This window comes from Lynx canadensis, chromosome D1 (genome assembly GCF_007474595.2).
Source record: "Lynx canadensis isolate LIC74 chromosome D1, mLynCan4.pri.v2, whole genome shotgun sequence".
Taxonomy (NCBI): domain Eukaryota; kingdom Metazoa; phylum Chordata; class Mammalia; order Carnivora; family Felidae; genus Lynx; species Lynx canadensis.
Window position 1 is genome coordinate 83,327,112 of NC_044312.2, and position 22,949 is coordinate 83,350,060.

Sequence of the window (22,949 nt, forward strand, 5' to 3'; positions counted from 1 at the left end):
GTTTTAGAATGGAATGTTCTGAATATATCTGTTATATCCATCTGTTCCAGTGTGTCATTCAAAGCCATTGTTTCCTTGTTGATTTTCTGTTAAATGATCTGTTCATTGATGTAAGTGGGGTGTTAAATGTTAAAGTCACCTGCTATTATTGAATAATATCAATTAGTTCCCTTATGTTTGTTATTAGTTGTTTTATATATTTGGGTGCTTCGATGTTGGGTGCATAAATATTTACAATTGTTTTATCTTCTTGTTAGATTGCCCCTTTCATTATTATATAGTGTCCTTCTTTGTCTCTTGTTACAACCTTTGTTTTAAGGTCTATATTGTCCAATATAAGTATTGCTTTCTCTTGACATCCATTTGCATGATAAATGTTTTTCCATCTCCTCACTTTTAATCTGAAGGTGTCTTTAGGTCTAAAAAGTTTCTTGTAGGCAGCATGTAGATGGGTCTTATTTTCTTTTATCCATTCTGTCACCCTTTTGATTGGAGCTTTTAGTCCATTTACATTCAAAGTAGTTGTTGATAATAATGTATTTATCGCTATTTTAGTATTTGTTGTGATTGTTTCTGAAGATTTTCTCTGATCATTTCTTGTCTTTCTCTCATGTTTTGCTGATTTTCTTTAGTGATATATTTGGATTTCTCTTTTTTCGTTGCATGTGCATTAGTGTTTTTTGATATATGGTTACCATTAGGTTTGTATATAACCTCTTCTGCAAATAGCAGTCTATATTAAGTTGATGGTCATTTAAGTTTGAACCCATTCTTTGCTCCTCTCCACCCCATGTTTTAGGTACATGTTACTATATTTTATATCCCTTTTTTGTGAGTTTCTTGACTGATTTTCGTTTTTGACTCCTTTCGTTTTTGTTTTGGGAATTCTTTATCTCTCCTTCTATTCTGAATGACAGCCTAGCTGGATAGAGTATTGTTGGCTGTAGATTTTTTTCCCATTCAGCACTTTGAATATATCATGCCAATCCCTTCTGTCCTTCAAAGTTTCTGTTGAACAATCTCTACTAGCCTTATGGGCTTTCACTTGTAATTACTATCGTTTTTTGCTGATTAAAAAATTTATCAGTATAGTTTGCCAATTTAATTATAATATGTCTTGGTGTGAGTATGCTTTTGTTGACTTTTATGGGACTTCCTGTGCCACCTGGATCTGGATATCCAGTTTTGTCCCTCCAGATTAGGGAAGTTTTCAGCTATTATTTCTTCAAATACATTTTTTGCCCCCTTTACTGCTTTTATTCTTCTGGTATTCCTATTATGTGAATGTTATTAAGTTTGATTAAGTCACTGAGTTCCCTAAGTCTATTCTCATGTTGAATAATTCTTTTTTCTTTTTGTGCAGTTTGATTACTTTCCATTACTCTGTCTTCTATATCACTAATTCATTCCTCTGCATCTTCCATCCTGCTGTTTATTCTATTAAGCATGTTTCTCATTTCATTTATTAAGCTCTTTATCTCTGCTATGTTATTCTTTTTTTTTTTTTTTTTTTTTAATTTTTTTTTTTTTTCAACGTTTATTTATTTTTGGGACAGAGAGACAGAGCATGAATGGGGGAGGGGCAGAGAGAGAGGGAGACACAGAATCGGAAACAGGCTCCAGGCCCCAGAGCCTGACGCGGGGCTCGAACTCACGGACCGCGAGATCGTGACCTGGCTGAAGTCGGACGCTTAACCGACTGCGCCACCCAGGCGCCCCCTCTGCTATGTTATTCTTTATCTCTGTGTTAAGGGTCTCAATAATGTCCTCCACACTTTTCTCAAGTCCTGTGAATATCTTTGTGATCATTGTTTTAAATTCTCTATCAGGTATGTTACTTACATCTGTTTTACTTAGATCTCTGGCCATAGCCTTGTCCTGTTCTTTCATTTGGGATAAATTTCTCTCTCTCTTCATTTTGTCTGTCTCTCTGTGACATTTCTGTGTATTAAGAAAGTCAGCTATGTCTTCTGATCTTGAAGGTAGTGAGCTTAAGAATAAGTAGTCCTGGAATGCCCTGAGTGCAGTTTCCCTTTTTCATCAGAACCTGTCATCTCAGGAGAGTATCTTATATGTGTTGCTTATGCCCTGCTGTTTTGTCTGAGTCACTTTTCCTTTCAGTGAAGTTGTCTTCATTCTGCCTGTTGTTGACTGTGCTTGCTCTCTCTGGTGTTAGTGGGACCCTGGAAGGGCCAGCTCTGAGGAGGCATGTCTGCTGGGGAATTTGGGTGTGGGACAGGGATGTTAGCAAAATTTGCACTGGGACACTAGTTTTATGTCAGATTCACCAAAGCACTTTGGTGGCTGAGGCTGTATATTGGGGCAGTGGGGAGATTGAGGCTAGGTGAATCATGTGGTAATGGCTGGGTGTGGTGGCCGGCCATGGCATGGTGATTGGGTGTGGCATGTGCACGGCTTCAACAAAATTTGCCTTGAGCCCAGGGCCAACAGTAGCAGGCTTGGAGTGGGCAAGTCATCAGGAGAACTCGTGGGCATGGTGCACTGCTAGCTTGTTAGGTAGCAAGTGTCTGTACATTGCTGTCTCCCACAAGTGGTTATGTGTTTATGCCAGGAGGCAAAGGAGGATAATGGTATCTTCTAGTTCTCTTGTTTTTGGAGAAGTTCTCCAACATGTTCTGAAATCAGTATGAACAAATTTGTCTCTCACTTGCCTCTGGCATTATGTAAACTGCCATTTTTATGTTGCCTCTCTGTGCAGGCTGCCTCTTTAAGGGCAGCAACCTAGCTGTCACTCACCTTCTTGGCTCACCTTGTGCTGAGTCAGCTGATTTTTTAAAGCGCCAGGCTCCAAGTCCCGCCAATTTTACAATCTCATGGAATTCAGTCCCTTTGGTTTTTAATGCCAAACATTATGGGGATTAGTCTTTCCTGTGTGAGCTCCCTGGTACAAAGGCCTGTTTCTATGCCTTTTCCCCATACACAGCTCCCTACCTCCTATGGGAAGTTTCCCTCCTCCTTTCTGATCTTCCTAACCCTTCAGATGTAGCTTCTCTATATTTAGTTGTGAAGTTTGTGCTGCTAGTCTTCAGATTGCTCTCCAGTTTATTTACTCGGATATGGATGTTATCCAGTAAATAACTAGATTGGGTGAGCTCAGCATTCTCCTACTCCACCATCTTTCCAGGCTCCCACTCCTCTTCCTCCATTTTCGAAGCCAACAATGTAACAGTTCTGTTCATGACTCTTTCCTCTAGTGACATCTTTCTCTGACTGATTCTTTTTTTCTGCCTCCCTCTTCTACTTTCAAAGTCCCTTATAATTACATGGGACCACCCAGATAAAGCAGGATAATCTTTTTATTTTCAGGTCAGCTGATAAGCAACCTTAATTCCCCTTTGCTACATAATCTAATATATTCACAGGTTTCAGGGATTAGAGTGTGACTATCTTGGAGGGACAACAGTATTCTACCATATTTATATATGCACTTATTTAAGAAATGATTTTCTAAAACAGCTATAGTGTTCCAAGAACCCTGTTAGGCACGATAGATATACTAGAGAACAAAAATGGACATGGTCTCTCCCATCTTGGAATTCACTGGCAAGTGACATGACTTTAATTAGATTATCTGATTCAAGTATTAAATTGCAACTGTAGTAAGGAAGAAGTGATACTGTGAGAACCTATTAAAAGGTTTAGTAGCCTAGTAAAAGATGTGAGAAAAGGAAGTAGTGACCATGTGTTAAGACCTAAGGGAGTAGTTGGAATGTACCAAGCACAGAAAGGAGAGAGGAGGGTTCCGGATAGAAGGAACAGAACATACACAAAGACTCTGGAATAGGACAAAGTAAAGCCAATAAGAGAGACTGAGATAAGGCTACTGTGGCTGGAGATCCAGCAGAAAGATTCCGTGATGTCTTATGAGTTAGAATTAGAGAGGTAGGAGGGGCCCAGATTATGTTCTTCTCTATTGGTCACACCAATAGAGAAATGCTTCATTTATACTAATGGCAACTGTAAGCCATGCAATAATTTAAGTAGTTCATTGACATGACCAAATCATATTTTCAGAAGTTGATTTTGAGGATAGAAGATCCCATCCTTGTCTTCAAGAAGCTTTCAGCGCCTTTAATGGAAGTTATAAAAACACACATGAAAATTTAAATAACATGAGAATTAAATAGCCAGACAGGACAAACAACAGATGTGTTGTTATATGGTACAGATAAGAGTTCTGAATTTATAGGATGAAAATCAGATAGAATGATCTAAGAAATCTCTCTGAATAATGATGGATTTGGGAGAACCATGGATATACTTCAATATTAATACTTTATCAAGAATACTGTCTTAGTATCCTTAGTTTTCTATTAATGTGTAACAAATTACCACACACTTCGTGGAATAAAATGGCATTCATTTATTGCCTCATAGCTCTGTAGATCAGAAGTCCACCATCCAGCAACCTGTCTGGATTCTCTGCTTAGTCTCAAAGGCTGAAATGAAAGTGTTATTAATTAGCAGGACTGCTTTCCTTTCTGGAGTTCTGGGTCACAGTCTGCTGCCAAATTCATTCAGGTTGTTGCCAGAATACAGATTTTTGTTATTGTATGTCTGGGGTCCCCTCTTACTTGTCATGTAGCCTTCTCCATCTTCAAGCCAAAAGTAGCAAGTTCTTCTAATACTTTGAAGTTCTCTGACTGCTCTTTCTGCTTTGCTATCTTGCTTTTGAGTGCTCATGTGATTGATTACATTGGACCCACTAGATAATCCAGGATAATCTCCTTATTTTAAGGTCAACTGATTAACCTTAATCACATCAGCAAGGTCCCTTTTGCCAGGTATGGTAACATATTCAAAGTGCTAGAATTAGAGCATAAAATATTCTTTGAGTCCATAACTCTCCCCACCATAGGCACAGAACTAGGAAGAATGGGCAATTTCAAAGAATATGCTTTTGAATTCACCTTATGACTGAGGAGGTAAGTTTAAGTCTAATAATTATTGTGGTAGTGGTGGTGTTGTGGTGGTGGTGGTGGTGTGTGTGTGTGTGTGTGTGTGTGTATGAACATGTGATATCATCATCATAAATACCTGCAAGACCCAGGAACATATACATGTTTTAAACAAAATATCAAGACCTTTGGTTAACTGAAGAGCAGTTTGAAAAGGCTTTCAAATTAAAAAAAAATTAAAACAAAGTCTGAGCTGGCCAAACAAAACATATCTGTAGATAAAATCTGGCCCAATGACTGCCAGATGTGACTCTTGGAATAGATTCTCTATAAGCTAGTAAAAAAAATAATGTAGAGAAATTACACTTAAAATTTGAGGCACTTAGACCTAGAACTATTTACTTCTTTTGTCATCACTAGCATTTGAGAAAATTAATTGCTGCCTATTTCTTGAAACAATTTTTCCAGGATGCCATTCTCTTTGGTTCTTTTCCTACTTTAGTCTCCTTTGTGCCTATTCTTCCCAAACTCTATGTGCTGGGGTGGCCCAGGACTTACTCCTCTGACATCTTCTTGGTTGATTGCATAAGTCCTTGGCTATAAATGCTACCTTAAGGGTGCTGACTCCTAAGTTTATGTTTTCATCCCTGACTTCTCCCCTGAATTCTTGTCATTTTTATCCAGCTGGCTGTTGGAAATCTACACTTCCATTTCTAATAGCCACCTACATCTTAATGTTAAAGCTGAACTCTTTTTCCCTCTAAAACCTGTTCGTCTCAATCTCCTCATCTCAGTAAATGGCTATCTCATTCTTTGGGCTGCTCAAGCCCCAAATCTTGGTGCAATCCATGATATCTTCCTTTCTTTCACACCATACATATAATATACATCTAATCTATTAACCAATCTGTCTGGATCTTTGAAATATATCCAATTTCCCAATGCTATCATTCTGGGACAATCCAAAGCCGTGTCTTCCCTGTATATCATGCTATTCCTTGTTTACACCCTTTCTGTTTTACTGTCTGTCACCCATACTGCAGCCAGAATGACGATGGGCACTGGGTGTTATATGTAATTGATGAATCACTGAATTCTACTACTGAAATCAATATTGTGCTTTATGTTAACTAACTAAAATTATAAACCAAGAAACAAACAAATAAATAACCTAATTCAGATTACATTCCTCCTCTCTAAAAATACTCCAGTGGCTTCCCATGTTACCCAGAATAACTTTCAGTGTCCTCCTTGGCCCATCATATGACTCTACCTGTATCCCTGACCTCATCTATAACCTCTTTTTTTATTCCTTGTTACTTCAATCACATCAACTACCCTGTTGTTTCTTGAATAGATCATGCAGAATCTATCATTCTTCTCCCCACTTGTCTTACCTTGTAGCTTCATTTTGTTGTCAACTCAAATATCAGTTAATAAGAGATCTCTTTAGATAAAACAGTATGCCATCCTACCACTTCTCTATACCTTTTACTTTGTTTATTTTTTAAATAACATTTATACTGCATGACAAATGAGATGTTATGTATTTATATGTTTATTGATTTAGCGACTTTTTTTTTTCCACTAGAGTGTAAGATCTTTGAGAGCAACAACTTTAACTGTTTTGTTGACTGAAGCACTCAACACTTAGGAAAATAGACATGTATTTGTTAAATGAATTAAAATAAGAGATTTTTCTGGTAGAGAATATTCTGTGTTAGTTCCGATAAGGGAACAACCCAGAAGTGAGCAAGACCCAGACCCTATAAACAACTGCTACTACCAGTAGTAATAATAATAATATGTATTTTTAATATTTTTAATATTATTGAATGCTTACTAAACCTTTCACTGTTTTCTCTTTGTTCAGAGATTTACACCTCAATCCATGCTTTGTCTTACCTATCCCTCATCATGCTTTCTTCTCCCCATCTCTCTCTATGTTTTACAGCTCACTACTTCACTATTTCAAGTGATTTAATTCTTATAGTAATACTATTAGACAGTTGGTATTACAGATTCACTACTAAATGTTGATTTTTCCAACTGAGCGCTTACTTATTTATGTATTTTATTTTATTTATTTTGGGAGAGAGAAGGTGGGAGGGGCAGAAAGAGAGTGCTGTTAGCACGTGGAACCTGACGTGGGACTCAAATTCAGGAACCCATGAGATCATGACCTGAGCCAAAACCAAGAATCCAACACTTAACCTACTGAGGCACTCAGGCATCCCCTATGTCATATTCTTTTTTAATGTGTTTTCTGAGTATGTTGCTATTGTCCCTTTACAGCTCTACTACCAATTTGTAATTATACATTATCACTGTGATCATTTGATTAATTCATTTAGTGGAATCTATGCTCTTTGAAGAAATCTGTCTGTCTTTGCTGGCCATTCCATTCCAAGTTCTTAGAACCACATCTTCTATATGGTAGGTATTCCATTAATATTTATAGAATGAATAATTAAATAGAAATTTACACAATGTCTGTCATATGGTAGGCTCTCGAACATGGTAGTTATTACCATTTTATATTCTAGCTGCTTTATTTGTAAAATTACCTCAGTATATTCCCTGAAGAATATTACCATTTTTTAAGAACAGATTGCAAATGTCCCCCCAGCTAGCTGAAAAAGTATTCTGTTGTATAATGCTATTTAAGTTAACATTTAAGTCTGCAGCATTTAAAATGAAAGAATAAATGCCAAATAAAATGATTTCTATTTTTATATAATATATCTGAAAATAATTTCTCTGGTAATTAGGTAAAAGAATCCATTCTTTTCTTAAGGCCACTCCCAGTTTATAAAAATAACACTGTTGTCAGCATAGTGGAGGATGCCTGGTTTCCTTTTGTAACTGGGCAAACAGCCCATTCTTGTAACAAGTGAATTGTGTTCATGAGATATAAATACAAAAAGAAGGGGGTTATGACCCAACTCTCTCTTCTAATTAAGTATAATTGGAATTTCATCATGTCATCTACTCTGATTTTCGATTCAGTGTAGGTCTGAGTCCTACTATGTCTTTCCAAATTTATTTCCTGCTATTTCCTTTTTAATACTATGCTCCATTTAAACAGAGAACTTGCAGTTTTTTTTAATCTATGCTCCAGAACTATCCCTTTCTCTCCTTTTACTAATGCCTTCTTTGCAACTATGTCCTTTGTCTATCTCTGCCAGTATAATCTTACCAGTACCTCAGGGCCCACTCAAAGGCAATCTCTTTGCTGATTTCCTACCTGGAAATGAATCTCAACTTTTCAGGTCTTCCTATGTTTTTAAAAAATTTCTGCAGTGGTATTTATCATTTTATCTTTTCTAACCTTATAATATCTGCATTTCTTACCTCTTCTGCTAGATCTTAAAATCCTTGAGGGAAGAGTTCATATCTGATGCAATCATATGGCATCTTACTTGCATGCTGATGACCTTACATAAATATTTACTAAATGAATAAACTAGTAAGTAAGTATTTATATGGAAGGAGGGACATACAGACTTCAATAAAACATTGATAACCTAGAAGAACCTAGAAATGATATTAATAGCATATGTCTATGTCCTTAGGTTATATATCTGTCTCTAAAATGAAAAACCAAAGAGAGAAGCCTTATCTTACCCTTAATCATTTTCTTGAGATATAAGCTTTAATTTTACTTGGTCCTCATATAACATGTTAGAAAGAAAAACATTGTCTTATAAATTGTTCAGTAGAAATAAGTAAAATAACATCTATAATATTGAAGAGTTAGATGCAACTGGATACAGCAAGTCTATTCATAGAATTCAGCTAAGGAGTTAACCAGTCTATATAAGTAATGGACACCATCACAGAAAAGCTATCTGGGTCAAAGATGGCAAAAAGCAGGGATACACAATTTACTCTTCTGTTCAGTGGACAGAATAGACATCACTAATAAAACATGACATTCTTTAACACTAATGGGTGTGGTCTTAGAACTTTTCTGCACCCAGTGCTCCAGGCATCCACTACCAACTTATGTGAGTTGACACTTGAGAGAAAACCTATTTTATATACCTCACATCTAAATGATCCTAAATGATGGAGGGATTTTCCTAAGGTGTTCTGTTTGGTTTTTGTTTGTTTTTGCTTTTTGTTTCAGGTGACTGATAACATGTTAAGTTGTGTGAAATTTCTGGAACCCAGGTGAAAGATATATATAGATCATAGAATTGTATGGGTGGGCAAAACAATTTCTCCAATGGTCACAAGATACTTGCCCTTCTATGGTGCCAGTGTCCCCTAAACTGTTCGCTATTCAATCTGACAGATATCAAAGCCTCCCAGGCAATTGAATTTAATACTCTTTTTTTTTTTTTTCACTTGAAAATAATTAGTTGCTTGGGAAAGGTTTGAATTTCACAAGTGTGTGCGGGTGATCTCTTTTGAATTCTATGGAAATGTTGTGTCATGAACTTTTCCAGGAAACCAAAAATAGCTACTATTCATTTTTGAACCAGGAAATTCAGATGACCTAGACCAAGAAGAGTATAGGGAGCTTTCATCAATGTCAGTTACTTTTTGGTATGTGGATCTAGACCAGTGGTCCTCACCCAGGTGCATTTTGTCCCCCCCCCCCCAGGGGACATTTGTCAATGTCTGGGGATGTTTTTGGTTGCCAAACTGTGAAGGGAGTTGCCACTAGCACTATGGTAGAGGCCAGGGATAAATATTCTAGAGTGCACAGAATAGTCCCTACAACAAAGAATCATCTGGCCCAAGAGGCCAATAGTGCCATTTTTGAGAAACTCTGATTTTAGACACTAGAGATAGTGTCTCTAGAATGTTAGCTCACTGAAGTCAGAGATTTGTTTTTCTTAGAATCCCCAATACAAGGCCTAGAGCATGATAGGCACTTATTTCTTGAATGAATGGAAGAATGAGTGAAAAGTGTACCCTGCGTTTCAGGAACTCATGATGTACTTAGGAAAGTGGAATGATTTTTATTTTATTTTCAGTTTTTATTTCCATAGCCTCTTTGTTTGACCAATGAGCATGACCATATGTTAGGACAGTAATGATGAAGATCCCAGTATATTTAAGAGCTATATAAACACTCTTGAAATTGGCTCAAAATATCAATCTGTAATGTGGAAGTAAACAATGAAGAACTGATGCTTGAAGCATCCTTGGCATTATATCATCAAAAATGTAAGACTTCCCTTTTAGACCATGAGTGGGCTCCCACCAATTTCGTATTATGAGGACAAATTAATTTTACGAATATATTTTCTTCTATTATTGCCCACTTACCTTTAATAATTAAAGATAAAAAAAGAGGATTAACATTCCCACATCATGTGGTGAAAGGTTAAATCTGACAAAATTATTTCCAATCATTTAATCTCCAAAATTTGTCAAGCCAGGTAAAAGATCTTTATATAAAATTCAAGATGTTGTTATGAGATCACCAGAAATTAGAACATATACTATGAACCTCTAAAGATCCAGGGATTTCTGCTTTTGTGGGTATGAATTTTGGCTTGGAGCTCAGTTAAAATAGAGTGAGGTATGGATCTGTTAGAATTTCTTCTGAGAGCCATTTCTTGGTTCTGGCCCTGGGACCTCTGGCAGCCACTGGATCCCAAACAAACAAACAAACAAAATTGGTATCTATCAAGCAACAACATGATGCCAAATTTTAAAAGTATATCTAGATTTGCCTTATTACATAGCCTCAATTATTATTGGCTTCTTTATCTAATATTATTTTACTGGGACTCTGACTAGCTACAGGTGCATTCCCTTACCTAGGTACTTCCTCTTCCCTATTTAAAAGAATAGATAAAAAATACATAGAAAATATGGTTAGCAATTAAATAGATTGAAGATAAATTTCAGTTATTTTTTTTCACAGTGAAGCAGCTAGAAAATTCTTCTCCTGAGCTAATGTTTTTAAAATAAGTTTAAAAAATGCTCTAAGCAACTACTGTAACAAAGCTGGTTTCTTCTCAACAGAAACACTTGTAAGGGGCTTCCAGGAAGTTCTATAAACAGCTTCCCCATGTCCATTTACACACACATATGCACACTTCTCCAAGTAGGCTTAAGTTACTTACTCCCTATGACTTGTGAATTACTTTTCTAAAGTCACAAGTAACATGGGAATAATCATTTCTTCCTCACAGGGTGATTGAAAGGATTTAATAAGTTCATGGGGATAAGAGCATAGAATGGTGTCTGGCACACTGTAAGTACTTGGTGGTGACTTCTTTCTCAGGTCTTCAGAGAGGACAAGTACCCTGGGCTTCTAGTAGCAGTGTCTTGGTGTCACATGTTAAGATAATTTTCTTGATACCCCATTTTCTCATCGTCCTGGTGGATTTCCAAGGAGCCTCTTGAAATTAATTCATTGTCAACCAATGAGTTGTGCAGAATTGCTCTCTCATGTGCACTCTAACCACTTGGGCATCATCCTCAAGTTGATTCCAAACAGTCTGAAGCTGCATATTAACATGACTTTATTCTCAGGCCCTATCAATCACTGGGGAAAACAGAATGGAACATAAATTCTGGTGATCCTCTGTAATAGACATAGCTCTAAATCAATTAAAATTTGTAATCTGGGTACATATGTGTTTGTTTTTTAAACTAAACTAAGGACCGAAAATCGAGATGCATATGATTAATAAAAGATGCCCTTTGGCTTTTCCACACACCAGATTCCCCAAATTCCTTAAGTAAACTGATCCTGCCCCCATGATCACAAGGAAAGTTGATCCCATCATGCCTTTGTAAAAGTTCTTGTATAAATTAAACATATTTGTTTAAAAAGATAAATCTTATTTTCTCTAAATAACATTTCCCAAAGGAGATATTCTGTGGACCACATCTAGGGAAGATGTGTCTATATTAAACTTGACTCTTATTTTTTTAATGTTTATTTATTGATTTTTTGAGAGACAGAGCGTGCAGGAGTGGGAGAGGGGCAGAGATAGAGAAATCCCAAGCAGGCTCTGTGCTGATGCGGATGTGGAGCTTGAACTCATAAACCCATGAGACCATGACCTGAGCCTTAACCAAGAGTCAGATGCTCAACCGACTGCCCCAAACTTGACTCTTATTTTAACAGAAGTGGGAGACTTGTTGCTATTTTTTTTTTTCTTGGCTCCATGGTCATTCTGAACAATGCAATCAGTGCTGACAACTTCACTCTCAAACTGGATATCAGAGCTCAAGGAGTCTGAAAAAAATTGTTTCCTTTTATTAAAAGTCATTTTAATGACTGACTTAATATTTCCAGTGTGATATTTTCTTTGTGACCTAAATGCTTCATTTCACATATTTTGATATTAGCATAGAAAGCAAATTGAACTAAAATATATTGCCAACCAGTTTGCTTTAAATAATGAATAGCTTTATTTTATGCCAATCAGGAAAATTATCTTCTGGGATAAAGATTAACCTTGATTAACCTTGAAGAACTCAAACTTATATAAACCACTAGATTGTTTTTGAGATAGGATAAAACTGGCCATCAAAAAGATTCTGGTTTATTCAGGAAAAAGTAATTCTGTAGTTGTTACCTGTTCCCCTTACCCCAAAATACTCTCCCCCGTTTTGCTTTTCAGATTTGATCTTTGTTCTCAAATATGTACAACTTGCAGCTATATATAGTACTTTTTAGATTTGCCAAGTTGTGACTCCCTGAAAGTTGACTTGGAAGTATCTAAGTGTCACAGATATTGACAGAATGACCACAATACACATGTGACTTTATTTCAGGGAGAAGTGTGTCGTGGGAAAACCAAGTGATATTTTATTTCAAAGGATTTAGTCAGGGTGGTGGCAAATGTGGTGACCGGATGTATTAAACTTATATTTCCTAGTCTTTTAGATGCTCTCTCTTTGGCAAGAACAAACAAATGAAATTACAATAAATTCCACCAAGTAGTCACACAAAGAATCCAAAAAAAAGAAATGTGTGTATGTATTCTAGAAACTGAAAGCTCCAGGGTTGATTAGTAATGAAATGTCTGTGGAGTTAAATTAACATCAGAAAGTTTTTTTAGAATAACTGTCAAAAGTATATTGCCCTCCTCAAGACTCTGCTTGTTCCCTGCAAAGAGTTTCCAACATATTCTGGAACAAGAGGGAAGTTTGCATTTGCTAAAGGAATGGATGGGAGTAAGAGAGAAAGCTTTGTCTTTCCTTCTTGTCTTTGCTTCGTGGCCATGATAAAAAGCTCCAGGGCCTCCTGTCCATGACCTTAGTCCTTTGGAGAGGGCCAGTGGGGTGCAGGCCCGGCTCAAGCTTGCCTTTAGTCAGTGATGTGTGAATAGCTCTCAGTCCCTTAATGACGTGAGCGCAGGCTCCAAAGGGAGCGGGTGACTCAGAGCGCAGGAGGCACGGAGATTGCCTGAGCAGCCATTAGCACGTCATTGGTAATCCCAGCGACACCTTTCACATCCGCGGTGTTTGTCTCCATGCTCTCCGCGGAAGGCTGCGCGAATGTTTTATTTAAGGGCTCTGGGCTGCCTTCTGCCTGACGGATTGCTTGTCTGCAGGGCTTACTAACACTTGCAGATCTTCCAAGAGGAGAGGGGTGGGGGGTGCAGAATTCCTAGTATAGATACAGGCCATTTCTGTGAAGGCAGACATGATGCTTCTGCACTTTGGAAACTGCCTGACAAATTAAAACTGCAGTCCTAGTTCTTTCACTTCATGACAGGAAGAAGCAAAGACTCAGCTGCTATTGTGCACAGCAAATTCTTTGTAATTCCATAAATATCTGTTTACCATCTAGGGGGGTTGTGTAAAATAGTGGTTAAAAAGAGCAATTCTTGTGTTTTGTATCATCTGAATGCCAGTTCTGTGACCTTAGGTGAGTTACTTATCATCTCCAAGCACGGATTTTTTTTTTTTTTTTATCTGCAGAATGAAAATAACAGTGACCTTCTCATAGGGTTGTTGTAAAGATTAAATGATGGAAAGTGTATATATCAATGCCTGGCAAATAATAAGCACAGAATATGTGGTAGCTATTTTATTTCTACTTATTGGACACTGGGCTAGGTACTGGGCTATAGGGTCTATAAATACAGTTCATCCTTGGAGAAATTCAGTGTAGGGAGAGACAGGCAAGGAAACAAACAACTGTAATGCAGTGTGATAAGTCTGCATTAGCACAGTGATTCTAGAATTTTAATGTGCATAAAGGTAACCTGGGGCATCTTGTACAAATAAAGGTTTTGATTTAATAGGTCTGGAGTAGAGCCTAAGAGTCTGCATTTCTTACAAGCACCCAGGTGTTCATGATAATTTTGGTCCAAGGACCCTATTTTGAGGGGCAAGAATCCAGAGCAATGTATAAGGTTCAATGGGAGCATTAAAAGGGGAACAGATTCTGATTGTTTATCTCTGAGTTTCTGCCTGGTGGATGCTAGGCACTCTCCATCTTTTCCTTGAATTTTTCCATTCCTCTTTCCTGCCCCCCAGGACCTTGCTCACCTCCAACACCAAAATGCCAAGCAAAGGAAGGAAGAGTTCGATGAGAGGCATGCTTAGTTAGGGAAAACTTTTAGAATAGGTAAATCTTGAGCCAGATCTTCAGAATAGTGGCAAACATGGGTGACCACCTAGAAAGGTGGAAGACAAAGGAGCAGGGAAGAGTGTCTCTCCTGCCAAGTGCATAAAATTGTTGGTTTAATATATTTCAAGAGCCAGCGAATATGCAACAGGAGTTAAATATAGTTATTGAACATTTGCCACATTTATGAACTTCAAAAATGTTGAGAGAACATTTTTATTTTTTCCTTCTCACACGGGAGGCTTTGGAAATGTGTACAATTAGCTCGGATTATCAACCCCAGTGGGTGGGGAGTTCCATGTGCACCTCCCACGATTTCTTACGAGTGTAACTCCGGCAAGCAGCACCAAGCAAACACAGCTCTGGCTGGTTTCCTTTTGACAACTAAAATTTCTTTCCAAATCAAACCTAGAGGCAATGCTTGGGCTTAATTGTAGGGAATTTGAATAGTTAGGTTAGTACCCACTGGTCTGCAAATCTGTTTGGGGATCTGGCACTTTCTAGCACAGCTTCTCTGTGTCATCTGTATGTCTCCTCTTCATTCACACCTTAAGACTCTGCTTACCTGGATTTTCCTGCCTGGGGCACTCTTCCAACTCCCCTCACCCACTTGAATTTTAAAATCTAGTTTATGATTCATCGTTCTAGTCAAGGCATTCTTCATCCCACACTGAATACTTCTTTTCTTTCCAACCAGATTGTCCAGCTACAACTGTTAAGACTTTAAGGTCTTTGTATGGTTCAGTCTGTGTGTATCCTTCAGACTACTTAGCTCCTAGCTATCTACATTGTAGGGACCACAGACCTACACACTAACAATGACTAAGAGCCTTTGCTTTGTACTTGAACGGTCCTGGATTAGAATCCCAGTCTTGCTATTCAAAAACTGTCTAACCTTAGGCAAGGCCGATTAGCAATAGCACAACCATACTAAGTCTATTCATTATGTACATTTTATGAGTTCTAACTGGATGCCATGCTACTGTGCAAATCTTTTAAATATACTCTCTTATTCAGACATTGTAATAATCTTATGAGGTTGATATTTTACTGCTTGATCAAGGTCTTCATCTGTAAACTATTATTTATAGTTATTGCTATTTCCATGGTAGCTACCTCTTCCTCAGTGTGACACTACTGAGCATGCATATGTAGGCCCGCAGGCACACAGACACATATATATTATTAAACCTATATACTGGGACAGCCCAACCTCAGAGTTGTGATCTTGAAATATTTCCTCCTATTCTTTCCTTCTTTGTCTACTTATATTATCACCAACCTACTCATAGAGCCAATGACCAAAGATGCTCCTAGGCTCATCTTGTTCCCATAAGCACCTACTATGTACCATATACTATTCTAAGCACTTTATCATACCAATGATATGAGTTCTATACCCTTATAATCCACACTTTACATTTTACTGAAACCTTAATATTCATATGATCTGTGTGAGGTAAATACTGTTAATGTCCATATTTGAATATGAGTAAACTGAAACACAGAGTGAATAAATAACTGGCATACCATCCTAGGAAGAGGAGCTTGTACTTTAACCCAGCATGGCCACAGAGCTATCCTCAATCTCATATCTAATTGGTCACTATGTCTGTTTCCTAAATGGCTTTGAAATCCATACTCTTTTCAGTCTCCACTGTCATCTCATGTAATTATGGCTACATTTACCTAATTACTTTCCCTGCCATTAGTTTTTTACTCCTTGTAAATTGTCCTCTACCTGCTACAACAATGGGTGTTATATGCTACACATTAAACATCAATTCTTAGTTTTTAATCTTTCAATGGCCTTAACTGCCTATAGAATTAGGTCTAAGTTCCAAGGTCCTCCATATGTGGCCTCTCATCATTTGTCTTCTATTTTTCATTTGTACTTTAGAAGTGAATCAAATTACTTGCACTGTAGAAAGTTTGGATAGAAAAATGTGGAATCAGATAATGTATTAAATGCTTTATGTATGTTATTAACTCATTCAGTCCTCAAAACAACCTTATGAGGTCTGTACCACTAACTATAATTACCATTTTACACAAACTTACAAACTGAGGCACAGAGTGATTAAGTAACTTGCCCAATTTCATACAGCTTGGATTAAAACCCAAGTAGTGTTGGTTCCAGAGTTCATGCTTTTTGCCACCTGGCTTGAAAATTCAGTGAGAATGTATTTAGAGGAGGACCAGCTCACTACCCAATCAGGTGGCTACGGAGGCCATATCTGGTTTGTATCTTTGTAGGTCCAGAAATCTGTTCTCAATACTATTCCCCCCCAGTGGGACAGTGACCTGATGTATAAAGCCAGAATTCCAGTTTACTAAATTAAAGTGAGATCTCTAACTCTCCATTGTAGTAGACAGGCTACACAAACACATCACGCTTTTAAGAGCACAGTAATCAAACTGAGGGGAATAAGTTATATGTTTCTCTTGTGCTTTGTAACTTCAAGTTTGGATAGCCTGCTGCATCCACTATTGTCTCCACTGTCTCCACTACTGGGATATATTGTTGAGGCAGGCAGGGTTCTTATGGTAGCCTGATAACATCCTCTCCTCCCTGCCCTTATAGACAGATTTTTATAGGCACGAGCCTCTTACTGTCTTATCATATGGGAATATCTTATGATTATTTCTTTATGTATACTAATATTCTTAATCTTGTCATAGGTATGGGAGCCATTCTTTCTTTAAAAGTTCATTTTTAATATATCAACAGCAATTCACAATATGTGAATTTCATTGCTTAATGCCTAGAGAGCAATTTCCTCTCCTTTCAAAACCAATGGTCACTCTTATTAGCTACATGTTGCCAAATTTGTTCATAATTCTTTACCTTTACATACATGGGTCCCATTATGTGATTAACACTGTCAGTTATCAAGACCTAACTCTGCCTCCTTTGGTAATGCATTCTTCAATTTTGCTGAGTTGGGTTGGGTAACATGCTTCTGTGTCTGTACTCCCTTCCTATTTCCACAATAACATATCTCATAATGTGTCTACTACTCACCCTTGTAATTATATATCTAATGTCTGTATTTTCCCTGCATATCTGGCTTGGAGTCCCTCATAAGGTAGCCATCAAGATGCCAACTGGGGCTGTAGTCATTTAAAGGTTTCAGTGGGTATGAAAGATCTGCTTCCAAGGTAGCTCACTCACATACCTAGCCAATTACTGCTGATTGTAGGCAAGAGGCCGGAGTATCTTGCTGTGTGGCCCTATCCATAGGGCTACTTGAGTATCTTTACCAAATAGCAGATGGCTTCAGAGCAAGTGATCTACGAAAGCAAAATAAAAGTGAAAATGTCCTTTAAGATCCAACTTTCAGAGTCACAAACCATCATTTCCATGATATCCTATTTGTTGCACAGATAAGTCTGGAAGAGTGTGAATGCCAGAGGAGTAGGGATCCTTAGGGCCATCTTTCAGGCTAACTATCACATTTTATACTTGCATTTTTCTGTACTGTCCTGTTGATTATAAACACAGAGTCCAGTGCTTGTCTAATAGTACAGGCTCTGTAAATAGTGGTTAGATTGAAAAAAGAAAGGAAGAAGATAAAGAAGAAGGGGAAAAAAGAAGAACGAGGGAAGGAAGGAAAGAGAAAGAAAGGAACAAGGAAGAAAAGAAGAAATTATAATTACTTCTTTACCTCTGACTCTGACTAGATTATTAGCTGCTTGAGAATAGAAACTGGGATGTTTTTAAGAAATTGCTTTAGCTGAAGCAGTTTACTCTTAGCACAGAGTAGAATCTTAATTAATGTTAACTGATTGAATGATTGAATGTATGAGTGATGAATGCATGAATGAATGTTGAATTAAAGTGAACTCATCTTGTTTTCTCACTCTGAGCAAGAGCTCTCTAAGGATAAGCACTGGATCATTTCCTTTTTTTCCCTTATTATGCCTATTATGGAGTTGAGCTCACTTTAAGCCACTACAAAATTCTTTTTTGAATTAATGCATAAATAACTGAACAGGTCATAGACATCACTGCCAAATGAAGCTTCATAAATATATTTTTTATATAGTTTGTTTGGTTCAGGACTATTATGTGTCAGTACAGAAGCTCAGTTTCTGTCCCTACTCTTCATTGCAATGTAAACTGCAAAACAGCAGTGGCTGATAGGTCATTGAAGATTCTGTTTTGTGAACATGAAGAGAGAGGGAGCCTCTGCGGTTTCCAGTGTAAATGTGGTGCCCTTAAGGAAACTATAATTTTTTTCATTCTTTAAATAAAATTTATTGTCAAATTGGCTTACATACAACACCCATTGCTCGTCCCAACAAGTGCCCTCCTCAATGCCCATTGCCCATTTCCCTCCCTCCCATCCACCCTCAGTTTGTTCTCTGTATTTAAGAGTCTCTTGTAGTTTGCCTCCCTCCCTCTCTGTTTGTAACTATTTTTTTCCTCTTCCCTTCCCACATGGTCTTCTGTTGAATTTCTCAAGATCCACATATGAGTGAAAACATATGATATCTGTCCTTCTCTGACTGACTTATTTCACTCAGCATAATACCTTCCAGTTCCATCTATGTTGCTGCAAATGGCATGATTTCATTCTTTCTCATTGCCAAGTAGTATTCCTTTATATATATATATATATATATATATATATATATATATATATATACACACACACACCACATCTTCTTTATCCTTTCATCAGTTGATGGACATTAAGGCTCTTTCCATAATTTGGCTATTGTTGACAGTGCTGCTATAAACACTGGGGTACAAGTGCCCCTATGCATCAGCACTCCTGTATCCCCTGGGTAAATTCCTAGTAGTGCTATTGCTGGGTCAAAGGGTAGTGCTATTTTTAATTTTTTGAGGAACCTCCATACTGTTTTCCAGAGCAGCTGCACCAGTTTGCATTCCCACCAACAGTACAAGAGGGGTTCCTGTTTCTCCACATCTTTGCCAGAATCTGTAGTTTCCTGATTTGTTCATTTTAGCCACTCTGACTGGTGTGAGGTGATATCTCAGTGTGGCTTTGATTTGTATTTTCCTGATGATGAGTGACATTGGGCATCTTTTCATGTGTATGTTGGTCATCTGGATGTCTTCTTTGGAGAAGTGTCTATTCATGTCTTTTGCCCATTTCTTCACTGGGTTGTTTTTTGGGTGTTGAGTTTGGTAAGTTCTTTATAGATTTTAGATACTAACCCTTTATCCGATATGTCATGTGCAGATACCTTTTCCCATTCCATCAGATGTCTTTTAGTTTTGCTGATTGTTTCCTTTGCAGTGGAGAAACTTTTAATCTTGATGAGGTCCCAATAGTTCATCTTTTCTTTTAGTTCCCTTGCCTTTGGAGATGTGTCAAATAAGAAATTTCTCTGGCTGAGGCCAAAGAGGTTGTTGCCTGATTTCTCCTCGAGGGTTTTGATGGTTTCCTGTTTCACTTTTAGGTCTTTCATCCATTTTGAGTTTATTTTTGTGTATGGTGTAAGAAAGTGATCTAGTTTCATTCTTCTTCATGTTGCTGTCCAGTTCTCTCAGCACCATTTGCTAAAGAGACTGTCTTTTTTCCATTGAATGCTCTTTCCTGCTTTGTCAAATATTAGTTGGCCATACATTTGTGGGTTCAATTCTGAGTTCTCTATTCTATTCCATTGGTCTATATGTCTGTTTTTGTGCCAGTACCATACTTTATTGATGATTATAGCTTTGTAGTAGAGGCTAAAGTCTGGGATTGTGATGCCTCCCACTTTGGTTTTCTTCTTCAATATTACTTTGGCTATTCGGGGTATTTTGTGATTCCATACAAATTTTAGGATTGTTTGTTCTAGCTTTGAGAAGAATGCCGGTGCAATTTTGATTGGGATTCCATTGAATGTGTAGATTGCTTGGGTAGTATCGACATTTTAACAATGTTTATTCTTCCAATCCATGAGCATGGAATGTTTTTCCATTTCTTTGTGTCTTCTTTTATTTCCTTCATAAGCTTTCTATAATTTTCAGCATACAAATCTTTTACATCTTTGGTTAGGTTTATTCCTAAATATTTTATGGTTCATGGTGCAATCGTAAATGGGATCCATTTCTTTAATTCTCTTTCTGTTGCTTCATTATTGGTGTATAAAAATGCAACTGATTTATGTACATTGATTTTGTTCCCTGCGACTTTGCTGAATTCATGTATCAGTTCTAGCAGTCTTTTGGTGGAGTCTTTCAGGTTTTCCATGTAGAGTATCATGTTGTCTACAAAAAGTGAAAGTTCGACTTCTTCTTTGCCAATTTTTGTGCCTTTTATTTCATTTTGTTGTCTGATTGCTGATGATAGGACTTCCAACATTATGTTAAACAACAGTGGTGAGAGTGGACATCCCTATCATGTTCCTTATCTCAGTGGGAAAGCTCGCAGTTTTTCCTCATTGAGGATGGCATTAGCTGTGGGCTTTTCATATATTGCTTTTATGATGTTTAATTATGTTCCTTCTATCCCAACACTCTTGAGGATTTTAATTAAGAAGTTATGCTGTATTTTGTCAAATGCTTTTTCTGCATCGATTGACAGGATCATATGGTTCTTATCCTTTCTTTTATTAATGTGATATATCACATTGATTGATTTGCAAATATTGAACCAGCCCTGCAGTCCAGGAATGAATCCCACTTGATCATGCTGAATAATTCTTTTTATATACTGTTGAGTTCAATTTACTTGTATCTTGTTGACAATTTTTGCCTCCATGTTCATCAGGGATATTGGCCTGTAATTCTCCTTTTTTGTGGGGTCTCTGTCTGGTTTGGGAATCAAGGTAATGTAGCTTCATAGAATGAGTCTGGAAGTTTTCCTTCCATTTTTTAAAATTAAAATTTTTTTTAATGTTTATTTATTTTTGAGACAGAGACAGAATGCAAGAGGTGGAGGGGCAGAGAGGGAGTGAGACACAGCTCCAGGCTCAGAGCTGTCAGCACAGAACCTGATGCGGAGCTTGAACCCACAGACTGTGAGATCATGACCAGACGCTTAACACATTGAGACACCCAGGTGCCCCTGTTTTCCTTCCATTTCTATATTTGGAACAGCTTCAGAAGGATAGATATTAACTCTGCTTTAAATGTCCGGTAGAATTCCCCAGAGAAGCCATCTTGTCCAGGACTCTTATTTGTTGGGAGATTTTTGATAACTGATTCAATTTCTTCACTAGTTATAGGTCTGTTCAAATTTTCTATTTCTTCCTGTTTGAGTTTTGGTAGTGTGTGGGTGTGAAATTTGTCCATTTCTTCAGGTTGTTCAGTTTATTGGCATATACTTTTTCATAGTATTACCTGATAATTGCTTGTATTTCTGTGGGGTTGGTTGTGATAAATCCATTTTAATTCATGATTTTATCTATTTGGGTCCTGTCTCTTTTCTTTTTGAGAAGCCTGGCTAGAGGTTTATCAATTTTGTTTATTTTTCAAAAAACCAACTCTTGTTTTCATTCATCTGTTGTACTGTTTTTTTGGATTCTACATTGTTTATTTCTGCTCTGATCTTTATTATTTCTCTTCTTCTGCTGGGTTTGGGGTTTCTTTGTTGTTCTGCTGCTAGTTCCTTTAGGTTTGCTGTTAGGTTTTGTATTTGGGATTTTGCTTGTTTCTTGAGATAGGCCTGGATTGCAATGTATTTTCCTCTTAGGACTGCCTTTGCTGCATCCCAATGGGTTTGGATTGTTGTGTTTTCATTTTCATTTGTTTCATATATTTTTAAATTTCTTCTTTAATTGCCTCGTTGACCCATTCATTCTTTAGTAGGATGCTCTTTAACCTTCATGCATTTGGAGGTTTTCCAAACTTTTCCTGTGGTTGATTTCAAGTTTCATAGCATTGTGATCTGAAAGAGTGCATGGTATGATCTCATTCTTTTGTATCTATTGAGGGCTGTCTTGTGACCCAGTATGTGATCTATCTTGGAGAATGTTCTGTGTGCACTCAAGAAGAATGTGTATTCTGCTGCTTTAGGATGTAAAGTTCTAAATATATCTGTCAAGTCCATCTGGTCCAGTGTATCATTCAGGGCCATTGTTTCTTTATTGATTTTCGGTCTAGATAATCTGTCCATTGTTGTAAGTGGAGTATTAAAGTCCCCTGCAATTACCACATTCTTACCAGTAAGATTGCTTATGTTTGTGATTGTTTTATATATTTGTGTGCTTCTGAATTTAGTGCATAGACATTTATAATTGTTAGCTCTTCTTGATGGATAGACCCTGTAATTATGATACAATGCCCTTCTTCATCTCTTGTTACAGTCTTTAGTTTAAATTCTAGTTTTTCTCATATAAATATGGCTACTCCAGGTTTCTTTTGATTTCCAGTAGCATGATAGGTGGTTCTGCATCCCCTCACTTTCAATCTGAAGGTGTCCTCAGGTCTAAAATGGGTCTCTTGTAGACAGCAAATAGATAGATCTTGGGGTTTTTTTAATCCATTCTGATACCTTATGTCTTTTGATTGG